At 38.4% G+C, this 19,026-nt stretch overlaps 1 pseudogene; it reads right to left on the bottom strand.

Annotated features, from left to right (window-relative positions):
* Nucleotides 1-1,819: 1,819 nt before the first annotated feature.
* On the bottom strand, nucleotides 1,820-17,740 carry LOC127663411 (protocadherin beta-15-like; annotated as a pseudogene).
* Nucleotides 17,741-19,026: the final 1,286 nt, after the last annotated feature.

Genomic DNA, 19,026 nt, shown 5'->3' with positions numbered 1-19,026 from the left:
TCACAATAGTTAGTGTCCTGTGCAGTTTAATGTTATTTGTGGTTCTGTAAACGCGTAAAACACTTTCTCGTGATGAAGATCTAAACAAAGCCACGGATATACAGAGATGGATGACTATATAAGAAGAAAAACCTCAGAGGCATTATCAATGCAGAACCATGGACAGCCACTGATAAATAACACCCCTTCAATCTCCTTAATCCAATAAGGATTGAAATAATAATAATAATAATAAAAAAATCGGTAAGATTATACAATATTATTCTTAAAGTTATCATTATGTAATTTATAAAGTATCACGATCAAACAATGAAAAATACATTTTACATCATTTATTAATCTTGGTTAATGTTAATTACTTTTTAATTTGACACATAACTAATAATAACGTATACAACTTTTAATAGTGCAAGTACATATACAACACTTGTATAACATTAAACAAGATAAATAAAATATATCAGATGTGTTTATTGTTAGTTAAAGTCGATCATTGCGTTCACGATGTTAAAGTACTATTTTATGGAAAAGTGTTTCCAAAAACAATTGAGCGTGCAGAACAATCTGTTGATGTTAAAAACTATGAAATGACCATTTTAAACTCTTGGCAAATATATTTGAACAAAACTCGATGGAATGAAAGTTGCAGAAAACTCGTTCAATGGTCACACACACAACCATGTGCAATTAGACAAAATATGAAAATACAAAGGACCAGTGACGATGGTTGCGCCAAGTAATTATTATTATTATTATTATTATTATTATTTATGGAATAAGACAAACGTTGCATTATTGCTTGAACACTTGTTTGAGTAATATAGAAGATATCATAATCTGCAAAACTGAGCAAGCTCTTAACAGGTTCCTGTTTCCATTTGAATAAATCCACTGAATTAATATTAATAATAATAAACCATCAGACATGCAAAATCTACAATAAAACAACAAGGGAAATAAAACCAACACAAACACACACAAATGAGTGGCAATAATGGCATGACTAAAATCGCAAAAACAAGACAAAATAACGGTTTTAATTATAGTATATCATAATATAGACTATTTTTCTGTATTCACACACATTCACAAACATGTTCACTCATTTCGGCAAAATAAGCATTTAAATATAACTCCTTTATCTTTTCCTCAATTAAGGAAAAAATGTTAAAAAAAAAAAAATGTGCAGAAACATGAAACATAACCAAGATGTTCCTCCTGCTATTAAAGTCGCTAATGATTTTATGTTTTAATTCAATATAACATTTTACACTAGAGCTCTAAACGCTCTTATTATTTAGTGATCATGAACTTACAAAAAGCGATATTTGTCCAACATTTAAGCTATTGATCTCGATTTAAACGTAGTGTTGTCCAGTTAGTTCATAGTGAATTTACTAATATGAATGTATAAAATACTCAACAAAATAACCTAAATTATTAAATGCTGTAAAGGATCGTGTATTATTATTGTTGACTATTACAATGATGACGTGTATTTCTTTATTATCAAGTTTTACCAAAATGAGTGTATTTTGAAATGACAATTTAAAGCCATTTACAAGTGTATAATATAACACATATATCTATCTATCTATCTATCTATCTATCTATCTATCTATCTATCTATCTATCTATCTATCTATCTATCTATCTATCTATCTATCTATCTATCTAATATATATATATATATATATATATATATATATATATATATATATATATATATATATATATAGAAAGACAAACCAACGAGAGACAATAGTAGCATGATTAAAAATAGTCAATACAAAAAATAGCATTAAAAAGTGTATCGCAATGCAGAGTCATCGAGAATCCACATACACCCCAAAAATGTTCACTGATTTCTTAAAATAGCCTCGTATACTTTTCTCTAAAAAGAACAAAATGAGCACTAAATTACATTAAAACCAAGAACAAGGAGAAAAAGTTATAATTCACCCTACCTGAAGCGAATCAGTCATGTCGGCGTCAAGCCCATCAAGATCATCCACAGAGGACTGAGTCTTTTTCAGAGTCAGGTCAGAGGTCAGTGTGCCCTCATTATAAGATCTGATGAATTTGAAGTCACTAGTGCGCGAGCCCGTGGTCAGGTGTGCGTCATAATTGTAAGTACTGCGGAGAGTTCCCGCGCCCTCCACGTCTGCGTAATTTGGAGGCAGATACGCGCTGGGAATGGCTACAGCTCCATCAAACATCAGTCTGGGCTTTCTCCTGCGACAAAACCTCACGGCCAGAATGATGATGATGATGAAGGTGAGGAAGAAAGTGGAAACGGACACCAGCGCGATGATCAAATAAAACGTCAGTTTGGAGCTGCTCTCGTCATGAGACATGTCTTTCAGTTCAGGAACTTCAGCCAAGTTATCTGATATGAGTAAATACAATGCGCACGTGGCCGAGAGAGAGGACTGTCCGTTATCTCTCACGGAGACAATCAGGTTCTGTTTCATGCTATCAGATTCAGAAATGTCCCGCTGCGTCCTGATCTCTCCGCTGTGGACACCGATAGTGAAAAGTCCCGGATCAGTCGCTTTAATAATGTGATACGAGAGCCACGCGTTCTGTCCAGAATCCGCGTCCACGGCGATCACCTTGGAGACCAGCGAGCCCCCCTGCGCAGCTTTGGGGACCATCTCGGTCATGAAGGAGTTCCCTTCCGGAGAGGGGTATAATATCTGAGGGGAGTTATCATTCTCATCCGTTATGAAGACACTCACGGTCACGTTACTGCTCAGAGGAGGAGACCCGTTGTCTCTGGCTAACACGAGCACTTTAAAACTTCTCAACTGCTCGTAATCAAACGACCTCACGGCATGAAGGACCCCGGTGTCTCCGTTAATGGATAAAAAGGAGGACACCGGTGCGCCATTGACATCAGAGGGCAACAGAGAATAAACTACAGTGCCATTCTGTCTCCAGTCCGGGTCTGTAGCTGATACTGAACAAATAGAGGAGCCCGGTTTGTTATTTTCTTGCACATTAGCTCTGCAATTCTGCTCTTCAAATACAGGTGGGTTATCATTCACGTCCGCTACAGTGAAGTGGATATTCTTAGTGGAAGATAAAGGTGGAGAGCCCTCATCAGTAGCAGTAATTGTGATGTTATAATCAGACACCAGCTCGCGGTCTAATTCACCTGTGGTCACCAGAGAATAGTAATTTTTGATTGAAGGTACGAGTTTAAATGGGGCGTTTTGCTGAATGGAGCAGCGCACCTGTCCGTTATTCTCAGAGTCTCTGTCCTGCACATTAATGATGCCAACCTCTGTACCGGGTGATGCATTCTCTGGGACGGGGATTTTAAGAGATTTAATCATTATCGAAGGGGGGTTATCATTGACATCAATAACATCTATAAATACAGTGGCATGACCGGCCATCCCTTGACCATCTTTAGCTTGAATTGGAAGTTCAATTGATCTCTCTTTCTCAAAATCAATGAGTCCCGTCAGTTTAATCTCACCAGACACTGCATCGAGAACAAATATTTGCCGGATCGTTTCGGATAAATGGCCAAATTCATATGTCACTTCTCCATTTTGTCCCTCGTCAGCATCAGTAGCGCTCACAGTAACCACTACAGTATCTACAGGAGAATTTTCAGGCACACTGACTTTATAGACGGCCTGACTAAAGACTGGAGCATTATCATTAGCATCCAGTACAGTGACGTGTATGGCTACAGTACCTGATCTCGGTGGAGTCCCGCCATCAACCGCAGTGAGAATTAAAGTCACCTCTTTTTGCTGCTCGCGATCCAACTCTTTATTCAACACGAGCTCTCCGTATTTTCTTCCATTCTCACGGGTAACGATGTTTAAATTAAAGTGATCATTGTTTTGTAATGTATATGACTGCACTGAATTCACACCAATATCCGCATCATGGGCCTCATCTAATAAATAACGAGATCCTTTGGCTGCGGATTCCCACATTTCTAATTTGATTGTCTTTTCTTTAAACTGTGGTGAATTATCATTTATGTCCTCAATATTAAGAATGAATCGATGCAGCTCCAAAGGATTTTCCAGCACGAGCTCCTGTTTTATTACGCATGAAGATTTCTTTCCACAAAGCCCCTCTCTGTCGATCCTCTCCGCTACGGTCAGTTCTCCAGTATTCAGATTAATGTCGCAGTATTGTTTTCCCTCGTCCTCGATATCAATTCGAGCATCACGACTTGATAATCTCTTCACATCGAGTCCGAGATCCTTTGCTATATTTCCAATCACAGATCCGCGTTTCATCTCCTCCGGAAAAGAATAACTCACGTCTCCATTAGCGGTGTGCGCCATAAGCACGAAGAACAAAAGGCCAAACATCTGACGAGCAACGCTGAAGCTTTTGAAATCCATATAGATGCAAAAAAATAACGTTATTAAAGATTTCACTCAAAATATATAAATTAGCTACAATTAAGACTAGAACAAAAGGCAAATGCAAACGATTAGAGAATGAGACACTATCGACGTGTTCCTATAACGAGTCGAGCTGGAATGGACTGACCCTGCAATGACGTCATGAACAGGGTGGAGAAAAGTACAATTTAAATGTAAATGTTTTACTGGTGAACAGCGACACTGTGAGTTAAATGAAGAAACTGCACAATACTGTATTTGACAGCACAGGATCAACTTTGATCGAACAGGAGTGTTTGTTACGAAATTATTTCACAGTTTCACGGACTGAAATGCATTATTGCTTGATGAAAACAGCATGTAGAAGAACAACATGTAATGCAGATCAACAAAGCCACGATTGTACCCAGACAAAACAAATTCCCCAAACAATCCAGAGACACGATCTGCGAAAGCAATAGGAAAAACAGCCACATTATTTTCTCTGTGATTTAGCTGAAGTGCTTTTTTAAAGCATGTTTTAAAGTCAAATTTAATGACATGAATTTAAAAATCTTTACAAAACAATTAAACTACATATTAATGACTCCTTGGAGAGAGGAATATTTTGCTAATGAAGAACCGTCGCTACAACAATGACAATGACCGTAAAAAGTGTTCAGGCCACAAACAAAGGGAAAAAATTAAAAACAAAGGAGTAACAAACCAAACTAGTATTTTACTTGATTGCATTTTTTTACTTGACTTTAAATCTCTTGCAATCAAAAGTATAATTCAATGAAAAAATCATAATGAAACAAACAACTCAATGAGTAATTCATGACAATGGGCGAAACTATGGGGTGTAGACTGCTTTTCAGAATCCACAATCACATCTAATATTGTTCACAATTTTCTATAAAATGTACTTTAGTGAGACTCATTTCTATTTCTATAACAAGAGAAAAGAAACAATAACCAAAGAATGCAAAGTCTGTCCAATACAAACACATTTAAAAATATTTGAGTCGTCCTGAATATATTGAAAACAGAGGAATCATTAAATGGCAGAACAGCAACCATTCATTTAATCATTCACTCATTAAACTGAGCAGCCTTACAAAATAAATAAAAACAATTAAAATAAAAACAATCAAGCACACAGATTAAAGTTCATATCTGTACAGCACCATGGACAGCAACATGAAAAAGATCCACATTACTCGGTGACCTGTAAGTGATTCAGTACATTTAAAATGTTGAGATTAAGTAAAAAAAAAATACTATTTTACAACCTCAGTCAGTATTAAAATCGTTTAATTTAAAGGTTGGAAAAATAATTATAATACGCCTAGATTTCTCCAGACTTGGTGTGTAAGAGAAAAGAAAACTGACTCTTTACAGACGCGCAATATAATGTTAAAACATGGATAGAAACTGCTTAAACTTTAAAAAAAGTTATTTTAATTTTTACTTTAATCTGTTAAATCAAAAGTATTATCGCTTCATGAAATACTTCAATGAAACAAGGAAACACTGTTCAAAGCAGTAAACCACCAATAAGCTTTCATCATTAATACATCACAAATTATTGTTAACACGACAAATGAAAACTTAAAATTAGTGATTCAATATTATTATACAATTCTGCAAGAAAGCAGTGGTCAGCATTATGGTGTTTTCCTGTTCCAAGAATAAAGAATGAAAAAGGGAAACGCATATTTTAAATAAGTCTATTATAATATAAATGAAGAAGAGTAAGAGATTCATTATTCATATTTCCTACCTGAAACGCATCAAGCCCATCAAGATCATCCACAGAGGACTGAGTCTTTTTCAGAGTCAGGTCAGAGGTCAGTGTGCCCTCATTATAAGATCTGATGAATTTGAAGTCACTAGTGCGCGAGCCCGTGGTCAGGTATGCGTCATAATTGTAAGTGCTGCGGAGAGTTCCCGCGCCCTCCACGTCTGCGTAATTTGGAGGCAGATACGCGCTGGGAATGGCTACAGCTCCATCAAACATCAGTCTGGGCTTTCTCCTGCGACAAAACCTCACGGCCAGAATGATGATGATGAAGGTGAGGAAGAAAGTGGAAACGGACACCAGCGCGATGATCAAATAAAACGTCAGTTTGGAGCTGCTCTCGTCATGAGACATGTCTTTCAGTTCAGGAACTTCAGCCAAGTTATCTGATATGAGTAAATACAATGCGCACGTGGCTGAGAGAGAGGACTGTCCGTTATCTCTCACGGAGACAATCAGGTTCTGTTTCATGCTGTCAGATTCAGAAATGTCCCGCTGCGTCCTGATCTCTCCGCTGTGGACACCGATAGTGAAAAGTCCCGGATCAGTCGCTTTAATAATGTGATACGAGAGCCACGCGTTCTGTCCAGAATCCGCGTCCACGGCGATCACCTTGGAGACCAGAGAGCCCCCTGCGCAGCTTTGGGGACCATCTCGGTCATGAAGGAGTTCCCTTCCGGAGAGGGGTATAATATCTGAGGGGAGTTATCATTCTCATCCGTTATGAAGACACTCACGGTCACGTTACTGCTCAGAGGAGGAGACCCGTTGTCTCTGGCTAACACGAGCACTTTAAAACTTCTCAACTGCTCGTAATCAAACGACCTCACGGCATGAAGGACCCCGGTGTCTCCGTTAATGGATAAAAAGGAGGACACCGGTGCGCCATTGACATCAGAGGGCAACAGAGAATAAACTACAGTGCCATTCTGTCTCCAGTCCGGGTCTGTAGCTGATACTGAACAAATAGAGGAGCCCGGTTTGTTATTTTCTTGCACATTAGCTCTGTAATTCTGCTCTTCAAATACAGGTGGGTTATCATTCACGTCCGCTACAGTGAAGTGAATATTCTTAGTGGAAGATAAAGGTGGAGAACCCTCATCAGTAGCAGTAATTGTGATGTTATAATCAGACACCAGCTCGCGGTCTAATTCACCTGTGGTCACCAGAGAATAGTAATTTTTGATTGAAGGTACGAGTTTAAATGGGGAGTTTTGCTGAATGGAGCAGCGCACCTGTCCGTTATTCTCAGAGTCTCTGTCCTGCACATTAATGATGCCAACCTCTGTACCGGGTGACGCATTCTCGGGAATGGGGCTGTTCAGAGAATTGATCATAATAAGTGGTGCGTTATCATTGACATCAACAACATCTATAAATACAGTAGATCGTCCTGCTAGCCCTTGACCATCTTTAGCTTGAATTGGCAGTTCAATTGAACTCTCCTCCTCATAATCAATGAGTCCCGTGAGTTTAATCTCACCAGACACTGCATCGAGAGAAAACATGTCCATAAAACTTTCTGATAAATGACTAAACGCATATGTCACCTCTCCATTTTGTCCCTCGTCAGCATCAGTAGCGCTCACAGTAACCACTACAGTATCTACAGGAGAATTTTCAGGCACACTGACTTTATAGACGGCCTGACTAAAGACTGGAGCATTATCATTAGCATCCAGTACAGTGACGTGTATGGCTACAGTACCTGATCTCGGTGGAGTCCCACCATCAACCGCAGTGAGAATTAAAGTCACCTCTTTTTGCTGCTCACGATCCAACTCTTTATTAAGAACCAGTTCTCCATATTTGTTTCCATTTTCCCCAGTAAGAACACTCAGAAGAAAGTGTTCATTGTTTTGTAATGTATATGACTGCACTGAATTCACACCAATATCCGCATCATGGGCCTCATCTAATAAATAACGAGATCCTTTAAGAGCGGATTCCTGTATTTCGAATTTGATTGTCCTTTCTTTGAATTGTGGTGAATTATCATTAATATCCTCAATATTAAGAATGAAGCGATGCAGCTCCAAAGGATTTTCCAGCACGAGCTCCTGTTTTATTACGCATGAAGATTTCTTTCCACAAAGCCCCTCTCTGTCGATCCTCTCCGCTACGGTCAGTTCTCCAGTATTCAGATTAATGTCGCAGAATCGTTTTCTGTTTCCTTCAGTATCAATGCGAGCTTTACGAGATGAGAGTCTGTTCACATGGAGCCCGAGATCCTTTGCTATATTTCCAATCACAGATCCGCGTTTCATCTCCTCCGGAAAAGAATAACTCACGTCTCCATTAGCGGTGTGCGCCATAAACACGAATAACAAAAGACCAAACATTTTCCCAGAAAGCCAGAAGCTTTGGAAATCCATTCTGGAAATATGCACATATGAACAACATGCAATGGAAAATTTAATTGGAAGACAAAATCTACAACGTGACACTTTAGTGAAGATGATCCGAGATTCTGTCCGTGTCGACGATTTTCTACAATGAGACGAGCTGGAAGCTTTATATGACATCATCAACAGGGTGGGGAGAAGTAATATGTTATTACCAATAATATTACAGGTGAACAGCGACACTAAGAGTTCGAGTAAATAACTGCAAAAAATATAGTTCTCTGAAAGAACTGAGCTGATAGAGGGATGAATAAGTGATACATACATGCAATGACCTCACGATATCAAGTGCCAGTTAAAAGCTAAAAACATCATATTTTTGGACATGAGTTAGAATATAGTTTTATAGTTTTCCTATAAAAGCCACAGAAGTGTAACATGAAAGCCAAACAGCACAAAGCACGGCTACAGCAGAACCATGGACAGCAACTAAACACACGCGCGCGCACACGCACACACACACACACACACACACACACACACACACACACACACACACACACACACACACACACACACACACACTTTGTTCAACAAAAGAAACAAGTCTATTTCCTGTAAATGCCATTTGTTTAGAATTCAAAAGGGAAAATTGACTTATATAAAATAGGGAAACTGATCCAAAATATAGTGCAGACAAGAGGGAACTCAGTACACCTGAAATAAACGACATCTTTCCTCATCAAGCCCTTCAAAATCATTGATGGGAAATTCGTGGTCATAAAAATTCACAGTGATTTACAAATTAATTATATTTAAATTATTATTTATTACATATATATATATATATTATTTTTGAAGACGGGAATAAACTAAAAACATCAATACGTCACATATAAATCATATAAAATGAAGGTTAATTTTAGGCTATTATTAACTTGAGTCAATGTCAGAGAGAGCAACACTGACTTGATATCGACACACAAACAAATCTTCACAAGTGGATGTGAAATATGAAGTTCTCCAGCATAAAACATACTTTTAAAAAGTTGATCATACATAAGTAAAATATGGATGTAACAAAAAGCTTAAAGATTAGGAGACTTCACAGGGTGAGACAAATTCTGTTTTGTTTGTATTTAGACCTCAAATGATCTCTTTAATAATAATAATAACTTTATTTTTATTTCACCTTTTGGCAATTTAGCACAAAGTGATTCACAAAAAATAAATCTAATCACACTCAGTGAAACACAAGGTAAAACAGAAATTCACAAAATAGTAAAAGCAAGTCTATTGAAATGAGTTTTTAAACAAGACTTAAAATCAGACACAGATTCAGCAGATCTAATATCCCAGAGCAGGCTGTTCTATAATAGTGGGAACTTCAATACAAAAGCTCGATCAGCTTTTGATTTAAAGTTGAAAACAAGGCACAACAATAATCAAGATGAGATGAAATTAAAGCATGTTTAAGGTTGTCTGTAATCTTAAAACTCAACACACGTCTGACATTGGAAATGTTCTTTAAATGAGTAAAACAACACTGAACTAACTTCCTGACCTGATATTCAACATTTAAATTTGTATCAAAATAGATGCCCAAATTTCTCACCACCTGCTGAATATTTGGGAGCACCTGATTAAGTACTGACTCAATCTGACTCTTTAATTAAAACAATCAGCCTGAGATTAAAATAAAAAACATTAATGAAACAAGAAAGAAAAACTGCAAAAGTCTCAAACCAACAAGTCATGACAAAATACAGTAAAGACTGAACAAGAGGAGTTTTGAAGTTGTATGCTCAATAAAAGTAGCTACTCAACAATAAAGGCAACATTTAAATCAGACAAATACTATTTTCATTCAAGCACTAAATTAGGCATTTTCTTTAATATACATAAAACTAGTCTAGTAGTCTTCTTATGAATGCAGTTTGATGAAAACTAAAACTAATGCACTTAAAATGTGTGTTGTACCTGAAAATACTGTGAATAGAAGTCTGAAATGAATCACCAATTCACGCTCAACCCTATAAAGATCATTGACACCGGAAGTTTACCGACAATTGCATTTAACAATTTACAAATTAAATCACTCATCAATAAAATCAACTTCACTAAAACCATCAATAAGATCAATCATCAAAAACATTGCCACAGAAATAAGATACCAGAGAGCACCACTGACTCAATACAGACAATCAATCTAATGTTCAAAAATAAATATAATAAATCAAGTTTTTTGTATGTTACTGTAGAAAAGACCTACAACAGTGTACAACAACCAAACAGAAGGATCAGAAGACTTGGCAGGGCGAGAAGTTCTGTTGTGTTTGTATTTAGACCCCGAATGACAAGTTATCTGAAAAGATCTCTTTATAAAATTAGCAACTATGGAAACACTTTAAAGACACGAGGAAGGAAAAAACTCAACAGGGCAATAAACGAAGCAAGTAAGAAAAATAATACAATAAAGAAAAAATTATAATAAAAAATAATACTTTTAAAAGTAGCATACTTAACATAGTTGCAGCTTTTAAGAATGTATCCCAAAATAAAAATATACACATATATATATATATATATATATATATATATATATATATATATATATATATATATATATATATATATATAATTATGATTTTCAGTAAGAACGCACTTAAATTAGTCTTCATTTCCATGACTATAAAAACGAGACCACCAACATTTAGGGTCAAATGCAGTCATATACAAAGGGAGGAAATAATTTAAAATTGAAGCGAATAGAAGATAAATTAATTAAATGATGAAAAAATCAAATCATTACTCTTACCTGAAGCGAATCACTCATTTCTGCGTCAAGCCCATCAAGATCATCCACAGAGGACTGAGTCTTTTTCAGAGTCAGGTCAGAGGTCAGTGCGCCCTCATTATAAGATCTGATGAATTTGAAGTCACTAGTGCGCGAGCCCGTGGTCAGGTATGCGTCATAATTGTAAGTGCTGCGGAGAGTTCCCGCGCCCTCCACGTCTGCGTAATTTGGAGGCAGATACGCGCTGGGAATGGCTACAGCTCCATCAAACATCAGTCTGGGCTTTCTCCTGCGACAAAACCTCACGGCCAGAATGATGATGATGAAGGTGAGGAAGAAAGTGGAAACGGACACCAGCGCGATGATCAAATAAAACGTCAGTTTGGAGCTGCTCTCGTCATGAGACATGTCTTTCAGTTCAGGAACTTCAGCCAAGTTATCTGATATGAGTAAATACAATGCGCACGTGGCTGAGAGAGAGGACTGTCCGTTATCTCTCACGGAGACAATCAGGTTCTGTTTCATGCTGTCAGATTCAGAAATGTCCCGCTGCGTCCTGATCTCTCCGCTGTGGACACCGATAGTGAAAAGTCCCGGATCAGTCGCTTTAATAATGTGATACGAGAGCCACGCGTTCTGTCCAGAATCCGCGTCCACGGCGATCACCTTGGAGACCAGAGAGCCCCCTGCGCAGCTTTGGGGACCATCTCGGTCATGAAGGAGTTCCCTTCCGGAGAGGGGTATAATATCTGAGGGAGTTATCATTCTCATCCGTTATGAAGACACTCACGGTCACGTTACTGCTCAGAGGAGGAGATCCGTTGTCTCTGGCTAACACGAGCACTTTAAAACTTCTCAACTGCTCGTAATCAAACGACCTCACGGCATGAAGGACCCCGGTGTCTCCGATAATGGATAAAAAGGAGGACACCGGTGCGCCATTGACATCAGAGGGCAACAGAGAATAAACTACAGTGCCATTCTGTCTCCAGTCCGGGTCTGTAGCTGATACTGAACAAATAGAGGAGCCCGGTTTGTTATTTTCTTGCACATTAGCTCTGTAATTCTGCTCTTCAAATACAGGTGGGTTATCATTCACGTCCGCTACAGTGAAGTGGATATTCTTAGTGGAAGATAAAGGAGGAGAGCCCTCATCAGTAGCAGTAATTGTGATGTTATAATCAGACACCAGCTCGCGGTCTAATTCACCTGTGGTCACCAGAGAATAGTAATTTTTGATTGAAGGTACGAGTTTAAATGGGGCGTTTTGCTGAATGGAGCAGCGCACCTGTCCGTTATTCTCAGAGTCTCTGTCCTGCACATTAATGATGCCAACCTCTGTACCGGGTGATGCATTCTCTGGGACGGGGATTTTAAGCGACTTAATCATTATCGAAGGGGCGTTATCATTGACATCAATAACATCTATAAATACAGTGGCATGACCGGCCATCCCTTGACCATCTTTAGCTTGAATTGGAAGTTCAATTGAAGTCTCCTCCTCAAAATCAATGAGTCCCGTCAGTTTAATCTCACCAGACACTGCATCGAGAGAAAAAATTTGACGGAACGAATCGGATAAATGACTAAACGCATATGTCACCTCTCCATTTTGTCCCTCGTCAGCATCAGTTGCGCTCACAGTAACCACTACAGTATCTACAGGAGAATTTTCAGGCACACTGACTTTATAGACGGCCTGACTAAAGACTGGAGCATTATCATTAGCATCCAGTACAGTGACGTGTATGGCTACAGTACCTGATCTCGGTGGAGTCCCGCCATCAACCGCAGTGAGAATTAAAGTCACCTCTTTTTGTTGCTCGCGATCCAACTCTTTATTCAACAGGAGCTCTCCGTATTTTCTTCCATTCTCACGGGTAACGATGTTTAAATTAAAGTGATCATTGTTTTGTAATGTATATGACTGCACTGAATTCACACCAATATCCGCATCATGGGCCTCATCTAATAAATAACGAGATCCTTTAAGAGCTGATTCCCTTATTTCGAATTTGATTGTCATTTCTGTGAATTGTGGTGAATTATCATTTATGTCCTCAATATTAAGAATGAATCGATGCAGCTCCAAAGGATTTTCCAGCACGAGCTCCTGTTTTATTACGCATGAAGATTTCTTTCCACAAAGCCCCTCTCTGTCGATCCTCTCAGCTACGGTCAGTTCTCCAGTATTCAGATTAATGTCGCAGAATCGTTTTCTGTTTCCTTCAGTATCAATTCGAGCATCACGACTTGATAATCTGTTCACATCGAGCCCGAGATCCTTTGCTATATTTCCAATCACAGATCCGCGTTTCATCTCCTCCGGAAAAGAATAACTCACGTCTCCATTAGCGGTGTGCGCCATAAACACGAATAACAAAAGAGCAAACATCTGATAAGCATTCAATACGCTTTTGAAATCCATATGGAAGCAGAAGAAATGACGTTATATAATATGCGTAACGTAATATATCATTTAATTTAAAAGTAAATGTCGAACATGAGACATAAATAAGATCAGAGAATGAGCCACTGTCAACGTTTTTCTATAACAAGGCGAGCTAAAAACCATGTATATGACATCATGAACAGGGAGGAGAAAAAACAATATGATTTCCAATTTATTACTGGTGAACAGCGACACCGTCAGTTAAATGAAGAAACTGCCCAAAACTCAAATCTCTGACAGAACTTGTAAACGCAACTTGAGTTAATCTAAAGTGTTATTAATCTAATGACACTCCAACATCAAGTTCCTGTCGCAACTTTCCATTTATTTGCAGAGTAGATAATGCAAATAACAAGTAGTCTTATAATTTAAGTAAAGAAATAAATAAAAAAATAACATGGCTCTGATCAGAGATATAAAATCAAACAGAAAAACAAGAAGCACTGTCTGCGCCGCATTTAAATGAAATATAACTTCAAATCCATATTTTATGAAAGTGCATGAATACAAAATAATAATACTAATGATAATAATAATAATTGAATAGCCACGACTGTGTGCAGAGTTGCAAAATATATATACAGTATTAAAAAAATCAAATACTGGATAAAACGAGAATTATAATATTTGCAGAACCTTGGACAGCGACAGGCAAAAATAACCTCCTTATTCCGGCCGCTGTTTGTATTAAATACATAGAAATGATGATTGGTGACATTGATATGATAACAACCCTTAACAAACTACTTGTCTATCAAGAATACAAAACTTCCCTAAATAAAATCAACAACTGCACATTTTTCCGAATACATTGTACAGAAGGGAGGACAAGGGAAAAGAGGCCGTTGTCTAACTGCTTAAATATGGAATAAAAAAAACATGGCATCGTGATAAGGAAGTCAAATATGTGTTGGTCTTCTACAATACAACTGAAGGAGCATTTAACAGAACAAAGTTCTGTGTTTCTTTTGTAATAAATCCTCAACTGACAATCGTGAACACAAGAGGGGATGAAAATTAAATATAATGTACATTTCAGAATCCATATTTACAACTAGAATGTTCAAAAGTCACTAAATGAAGCGATTAAATGAGCCATTATCAATGAAACTCAAGGACGTTTATACATTTTATTGGACAAAGATCATGTCAGCAAATCAAGAGTAGAACAGGCAACATTACAACCCCCAAAACTGTTTCAATAGCACATTTTTATGTCACTCGAGTGAACTTTTCTTCATAAAAAAAAAACAAGAGTTTCAGAATAAAAAAATTAAAAAATACAAATTTGATAAGTTTAAAAAATGCAAGCATATATTAATACTCAGTCAAATGAATAAAAATGAATATGGATAAATGTTGTGCATTTTGAAAGGCATTAAAGGAAAAGGCTCATTCAGAATGAAAAACATTTTGGGAGAAATAAGGCAAAAAAAAAAAAAAAAAAAATTAGTGTGAGTTTGGAATCATAATTCCTACCTGAAACGAACCACTCGTGTCAGAATCAAGTCCATCAAGATCATCCACAGAGGACTGAGTCTTTTCAGAGTCAGGTCAGAGGTCAGTGTGCCCTCATTATAAGATCTGATGAATTTGAAGTCACTAGTGCGCGAGCCCGTGGTCAGGTATGCGTCATAATTGTAAGTGCTGCGGAGAGTTCCCGCGCCCTCCACGTCTGCGTAATTTGGAGGCAGATACGCGCTGGGAATGGCTACAGCTCCATCAAACATCAGTCTCGGCTTTCTCCTGCGACAAAACCTCACGGCCAGAATGATGATGATGAAGGTGAGGAAGAAAGTGGAAACGGACACCAGCGCGATGATCAAATAAAACGTCAGTTTGGAGCTGCTCTCGTCATGAGACATGTCTTTCAGTTCAGGAACTTCAGCCAAGTTATCTGATATGAGTAAATACAATGCGCACGTGGCCGAGAGAGAGGACTGTCCGTTATCTCTCACGGAGACAATCAGGTTCTGTTTCATGCTGTCAGATTCAGAAATGTCCCGCTGCGTCCTGATCTCTCCGCTGTGGACACCGATAGTGAAAAGTCCCGGATCAGTCGCTTTAATAATGTGATACGAGAGCCACGCGTTCTGTCCAGAATCCGCGTCCACGGCGATCACCTTGGAGACCAGAGAGCCCGCCTGCGCAGCTTTGGGGACCATCTCGGTCATGAAGGAGTTCCCTTCCGGAGAGGGTATAATATCTGAGGGAGTTATCATTCTCATCCGTTATGAAGACACTCACGGTCACGTTACTGCTCAGAGGAGGAGATCCGTTGTCTCTGGCTAACACGAGCACTTTAAAACTTCTCAACTGCTCGTAATCAAACGACCTCACGGCATGAAGGACCCCGGTGTCTCCGTTAATGGATAAAAGGAGGACACCGGTGCGCCATTGACATCAGAGGGCAACAGAGAATAAACTACAGTGCCATTCTGTCTCCAGTCCGGGTCTGTAGCTGATACTGAACAAATAGAGGAGCCCGGTTTGTTATTTTCTTGCACATTAGCTCTGTAATTCTGCTCTTCAAATACAGGTGGGTTATCATTCACGTCCGCTACAGTGAAGTGAATATTCTTAGTGGAAGATAAAGGTGGAGAGCCCTCATCAGTAGCAGTAATTGTGATGTTATAATCAGACACCAGCTCGCGGTCTAATTCACCTGTGGTCACCAGAGAATAGTAATTTTTGATTGAAGGTACGAGTTTAAATGGGGCGTTTTGCTGAATGGAGCAGCGCACCTGTCCGTTATTCTCAGAGTCTCTGTCCTGCACATTAATGATGCCAACCTCTGTACCGGGTGATGCATTCTCGGGAATGGGGCTATTCAATGATTTAATGATTATTGCAGGTGCATTGTCGTTTATGTCAGTAATTTCTATTATGACTTTTGTGTCGGAAGAAAGGCCAAATCTGTCCTTGACCTCGATTATAATTTCATATCTTGACTCATCTTCAAAATCTATTGGTCCAGTCACGGTAATTTGCCCAGTTTTATAATCTAACAAAAATGTTTCTTTTGCAAATTCAGATACATGACCAAACTCGTAAGTTATTTCTCCATTTTGTCCCTCGTCAGCATCAGTAGCGCTCACAGTAACCACTACAGTATCTACAGGAGAATTTTCAGGCACACTGACTTTATAGACGGCCTGACTAAAGACTGGAGCATTATCATTAGCATCCAGTACAGTGACGTGTATGGCTACAGTACCTGATCTCGGTGGAGTCCCGCCATCAACCGCAGTGAGAATTAAAGTCACCTCTTTTTGCTGCTCGCGATCCAACTCTTTATCCAGTATTAACTCAACAAATTTGCTTCCGTCTGTCTTTGAATTTACTGCTAAAAGAAAATTAACGTTTCTCTCCAATATGTATACTTGAACTGCATTGTGTCCGACATCTGCATCACGAGCCTCCATGATACGAAAACGCGCACCTTTATCTGCATTTTCACTTATTTCAAGCTCGATTACATCTTTGGGAAATGTTGGCGCATTATCATTAATGTCTTGGATTTGTAGGACAACGCGATGCAATTCTAAAGGATTTTCTAAGACAAATTCGAAATGAAGGGGACATGAAAGCCTTTCCTTACAAAGCCCTTCTCTGTCTATCCGGTCGGCTACTATCAACTCTCCCGTATTCAGATTAATGTCGCAGTATCGTTTTCTGTTTCCTTCAGTATCAATGCGAGCTTTACGAGATGATAATCTGTTCACATCGATCCCGAGATCCTTTGCTATATTTCCAATCACAGATCCGCGTTTCATCTCCTCTGTAACGGAGTAGCTCACATCTCCATTAGCGGTGTGCGCCATTCTTACAATCAGACAAATGCCCACCATCAGACGATGCATCGAAATAAATCTGCACTCCATATTCCGGTGTAGAGTTAAGGTCACGAGACTTTTTCTAAACATAAAAATGAAATTAAGAAGGCAATAAAATCCAGAACCCTTGCTGAAGCGAATACAATAGATCCACCATTCAGTCGACGAATTTTTCACTGGAGCTGTTTTGTCCGCACAGGGAATGACGTCACACCATGAACAGGGTGGAGAATAAAGAGCTATCTATCAATTGCTACGCAGATAAACAGCGACACTGTGTGTTAAAATACGAAAACTGCAATTCACAAACTCATCCTGTTTCTAAGATGCACTACTGATCAATATAATTAAATCATGCAAAGTCAAAAATAACGATAAATAAATGTAACACATATAGATTCACAGATTTGGAAGACTATCACAAACAATAGCTTAAATTCTGAAAATGTTCAGTATTATGTTTTTAATCTAACATTATCAAATATAGAAAGAATCAAACTGAGATCGAACAACACTACAAACATATATTTGATAGTTAATTAAGTAAAACTCAAAACCATATATCTGGTAGCCTATTAGATTCTGATTGATCAAATATTTACATTCCAAACACTTTAAAACGATGATATACACAGGCCCAAATTCAGTGCGAGATGACAAGAAACTCAAGACTGAAAAAGTTTTAAGTTCTAGAGTATACACTCAACTGAGCAACAAACAAGCTGTTCATAGTTTAACTTAAAAAGGAAAACATCACATACTTTAAAAAATTACGTGTGAAATAAAATCTTAAACAGCTGGAGGGAGATCAAATTGTAAATGGTAGTGATAGTTAAAAATATATACACAGCAAAACTAATATAGACCTACTTTTAGCGAGTAAAACAAATTAAAACAAGCTAACCTGAAAAAGATTAACTATTTTAAAGGAGGTAAGATTCAACTACATCAACAGTCATTTCGAAACACTTCCAGATGCATTAAAATATTCAAATTAAAAAGATAAAGAGCGATAAAAAATGTTTTAATTATACCTGAGACAATTAATTTATTTCTGCATTAAGCTCTTCGAGATCATCCACAGTGGACTGAGTCTTTTTCAGAGTCAGGTCAGAGGTCAGTGTGCCCTTCCTCTATGCCTCCTCCCAGCTGGACGTGCCTGAAACACCTCCCAAGGGAGGCACCCAGGCGGCATCATAACCAGATGCCCAAACCACCTCAACTGGCTCCTTTTGACGCTAAAGGAGCAGCGGCTCTACTCCGAGCTCTTCACAGATGACTGCGCTCCTCACCCTATCTCTAAGGGAGAAGCCCGGCACCCTTCTGAGGAAACCCATTTAGGCCACTTTTACTAGCAACCTAGTTCTTTCGGTCATGACCCAGCCTTCATGACCATAGGTTAGGGTAGGAATGACAACTGATCGGTAGATC

Source organism: Xyrauchen texanus, chromosome 23 (genome assembly GCF_025860055.1).
Source record: "Xyrauchen texanus isolate HMW12.3.18 chromosome 23, RBS_HiC_50CHRs, whole genome shotgun sequence".
Lineage (NCBI taxonomy): Eukaryota > Metazoa > Chordata > Actinopteri > Cypriniformes > Catostomidae > Xyrauchen > Xyrauchen texanus.
This window is presented reverse-complemented; position numbering and strand designations above follow the sequence as displayed.